The sequence below is a fragment of the Hippocampus comes genome, unplaced genomic scaffold, assembly GCF_001891065.2.
Source record: "Hippocampus comes isolate QL1 unplaced genomic scaffold, H_comes_QL1_v1.1 scaffold269, whole genome shotgun sequence".
NCBI lineage: Eukaryota > Metazoa > Chordata > Actinopteri > Syngnathiformes > Syngnathidae > Hippocampus > Hippocampus comes.
Window position 1 is genome coordinate 145787 of NW_017805376.1, and position 3878 is coordinate 149664.

At 43.3% G+C, this 3878-nt stretch overlaps 1 long non-coding RNA gene across 1 annotated transcript in view; it reads right to left on the minus strand.

Annotated features, from left to right (window-relative positions):
- LOC109517122 (uncharacterized) overlaps positions 1–3878 on the minus strand; it is a 12070-nt gene that overhangs the window by 620 nt on the left and 7572 nt on the right. The window contains exon 2 of the long non-coding RNA XR_002168482.1: positions 930–943. This is a non-coding gene — a long non-coding RNA (uncharacterized LOC109517122). The remainder of the gene's footprint in view (positions 1–929; positions 944–3878) is intronic.

Sequence of the window (3878 nt, forward strand, 5' to 3'; positions counted from 1 at the left end):
GTACACGCGGGACCATATTTACTTCCATAAACACTATGCCACTTAATATTGTGACGTACATATATATATATATATATATATATACATATATTTTTTTTTTTCCGGAATTTTCAGAAAAGTCCACTTTCATCTCTGTTCATGGTAAATAGCATGTCACCACCGCAATAGCATTCAACAAAAGAAATACCTTGGCTTTTTATTTTTCATTTCAAAAAGTTTAACATGAAACACCCACAGTTTCAAGACATCTATCCGGTTTCTGATCCGCTCATCCTCACAAGAGTCGCGGGAAGCGGTGAAGCCTATCCCAGCTCTCTTCGGGCAGTAGGGGACACCCTGAACTAACTGGTTGACAGCCAATTGCAAGGTACACATAGACGAACAACAGTTTGGAGACGATCCCGGCTGACTTCAGATGAAAGGCAGACTACACCCTGAACTGGTTGGCTGTCAGTTGCAGAGCACATATAGAGACGAACAGAGACGAACAACCTTTCCCATCCACATCCACACCATCACTGAGGAGAAACAGACCCCATGCTGACCGTACTCAAGACAGGCGAGTGAACAACTACACCATCAGCGACCGCTACTACCTTAGTAGCGGTTCTGGGGAAGGACTAACAGGGGCCAGTGCCCCTGTAGCACTGATTCTGGACCCCCCTGTGCCCCCCCCCCAGAACGTAGAGCAGCCATCTCGTTACCTCTGCGTCCCGCGTCCTAGACGCATAATTTTGCCGCGGGACGCACAGTTCCAAATAATGTGCGTTTTTGGGACGCAAGGAAATTTCTCAGTCAAAACAACAACAACAACAACAAAAAACTATGGCAGGCCTGAGGATTTCACGGTAACAATCGTTACCGGTAGCATGTCGTTTCTGTAGTGTAATTTTGACCGTTCCGAAAAATCGTTTAATCATAAAAGTCACCGCACACGAGTTAACTGTACACGATCAAGTCTCTCCTGTGTGATCAACACGATTTCACTGTGTCTGTATGGGTGTTTGTGGTGTGGTGTGTGAGTGTGTTTCTTCTAATTTACTTTCGTTTTGTTTTGTTTTCATGATGTTGGGGGGACGAAACAGATAACGTTATGTGCGCACGCGGGTTGCTATTTTAGTCCGAAAACTGAGGAATCGCGCGGATGAAAGTTTGAGATGGTGGCGAAAAAAACTCACAAAGGTCTACTAATTACGACATTTAAGAAACACACAATCGAAACCTCCCGCGATTCGTCTTGTCTAATTGTCTGTGTGCAGCTCTCCTGGACTGAAGCTGTGAGCACAACTGTGGCGTCGCGCATGCGTCTGTTTCCTGACACAATCATCCATTTTGAATGCGTGTGTGTTGGGATAGACGCGTGCTGACGCTTATGTATGGGCACACCTTAAGTTCAGAGGAGCCAATCAGCGCATCGTTATCGCCGACATGCCCTGCTCAGCCAGGGTCTCCAGTTAGTCAAACATTATACAACACACAGTCGCGCTGCTGCGGTCCTCTGCAATACATCTGTTAGTGCACGCAAAGAATAAAACGGATAATTTTAACAAGCGATCGCGGTCATGCGCAGATTATAGTCCACAAATATAAAATGTATAACGTAAAAATCACTTTATAATTTATTATTTTATACAATTTGCCGAGGGTCCGGACAGAGGAGGTCCGGACAGAGGAGGTCGGCGGTCCGGTCGTGGATCGCGGTCCACCAGTTGAGGAAGGCTGCAGTAGCTCCTAGTCACCGACGCCAAAGGTGGAACTGAAGTGCCTGGCTTAACATTCTAGTCGGACCTTTTAGTGCGCTGCACCACTGAAAAAAGATGAGCACGAAGATGAGAAGCAGCCCCCAGAGAAGCAGTCCCAAGATTACCACGACGACGAGTGATATTGTCAAGGTAAGACCACAAAACAAAACCAAGCAAGCCCGCAACAGTAGGGTTGCTGAAGTGTAATTCCTCTTCACTGTTAAAATTGAAAGTTAAAAATGAAGAGAAAAAAGGGCATTCCATCCTATTTCTACATGAAAAAGAAACTAAAGGATTCAGACACTGAGACAGAGCCAGATGATGGTTGGTGATAGAGCTAAAGAAGAGCAAGTTGAGAGCCCCACAGAGGAAGAGTCAGAGGACACGGGAGACACTTATTTTCAGAGAGAGGACACAGAGCAGCAAAGAGAGACAGAAGAAAATCCTGAGACTGTCTCCGTGTGTCCATGCAAAAATTATGTTTACATCTATTCGGTTTGTCTTTCTCCACAGACATCAGCAAATGTAAAGGAGACCTGCCAATGCAGAACAGAGTTTTTCCACATTAAATCTTGGGAAAACATACCTCATGTCCACTATGAATGATGATAGATTAAGCAATCTTGGTGGACTTTGCATTGAGTCTCGGAGGTCAAAAGCACTGAATCTTGAATCACATTGGACGGTTTGCCAGAAATCACCAAAATTGCAGAATGTAGTTGCTGTAATAGTAGGGGCAGTTTAAGACTGTTCCACAAGATCTGCACCTATATGAATCTTTTATCAGCACTTAATTCTGTACTACTGTGATTATTACAGTTTTTCATCATCACTGTAATGCAATGTGTGCAAAGGTTGAAAAGTTTGATGAAAATAAAAAGTCAAAGAAGATTTCGAATCTTTTTCTTTTTTGTCCTGGGTTGAATGTGCCCCTCGATCAAAACCCCTGGCCCCAGCCAGGCCCCCTCAGTGAAATTGATCTAGAACCGCCACTGCGACTAACAGTGATGAAAGTCCTCCGTATTTTACCGGAGTTCTGAATTTTCAAATCTTGATGAAAATTCCTCCGGAAAATTGAGGAAAAATTGCTTACAATTTATCCGGATATTAGTTGACAACACTGAACGAACACGCGTTTGAGTTCGTTGTTTTGCTTTCACGAGTGTAGTGAAGTCTATATTCTGCTTATTCTGCCCCCAGTAATTGTATTACAGTGCAGTGGAGTGCCCCTAGTGATGGAAGTATTGCATGACAGTTTAGTACAGTGATCCTAGTGGTGGAAGTGGTTAGCACCACCCACTGTACTAAACTGTCATGCAATACTTCCATCACTAGGGGCACTCCACTGCACTGTAATACAATTACTGGGGGCAGAATAAGCAGAATATAGACTTCACTACACTCGTGAAAGCAAAACAACGAACTCAAACATTTACCCAGTTGTATATACCACTCTTGGCTGAGCAAGTTATTCATCGTCATATATAAGTATTTCACCAATTAATCTTTGTAGATATTTACCATAGATTTGTTGGAAATGTTAGAGAATAGGGCTGTTACAAGAGTGTTGAATATCATTTCATATGTATAATTGGACGTTATACAAACATTTGTATTGTGTTTCTATTTGTGTACAGTTTTACAAGAAAGACTCCATAAAAATACCAAACGTTGGATTCTCATCTCCGTGTTTTTATTGGAGGATTGTTTAGCTCGCTGTCTACGCCGTGCTCTCATCTCAAACGCATGGCTAGGGCAGAAGACTGCTCATATTTAGTTTGTACTCTGCTCATATTCAGTCATGCTGTATAACTTTCCCATGTTCGCAGTATAGCTTTGCGTCTTTGTAACAATCATCACCTAGAATTGGAATACTCCCTGCTGAAGACGCACAAACTTTGGAATGCGCCAAGCTGAGAATTGGTTTAGGAGAAACGAAAGTTATGATATCACACCTTGTGTCTCGGTACCGCCCTTCCGATGGTATAAAAATGATGTGAAGCTCTTCCTGCTTCGCACTCGTGACGCGCAGCCATTGTCTGTAATTCGTGGGTGCCCGGAATATTCTGTCATTAAGAGCTTCAAAGCAACTGTTCATCGACTCCAGCCTTTATTTGGATTACCAACATTCTCCTC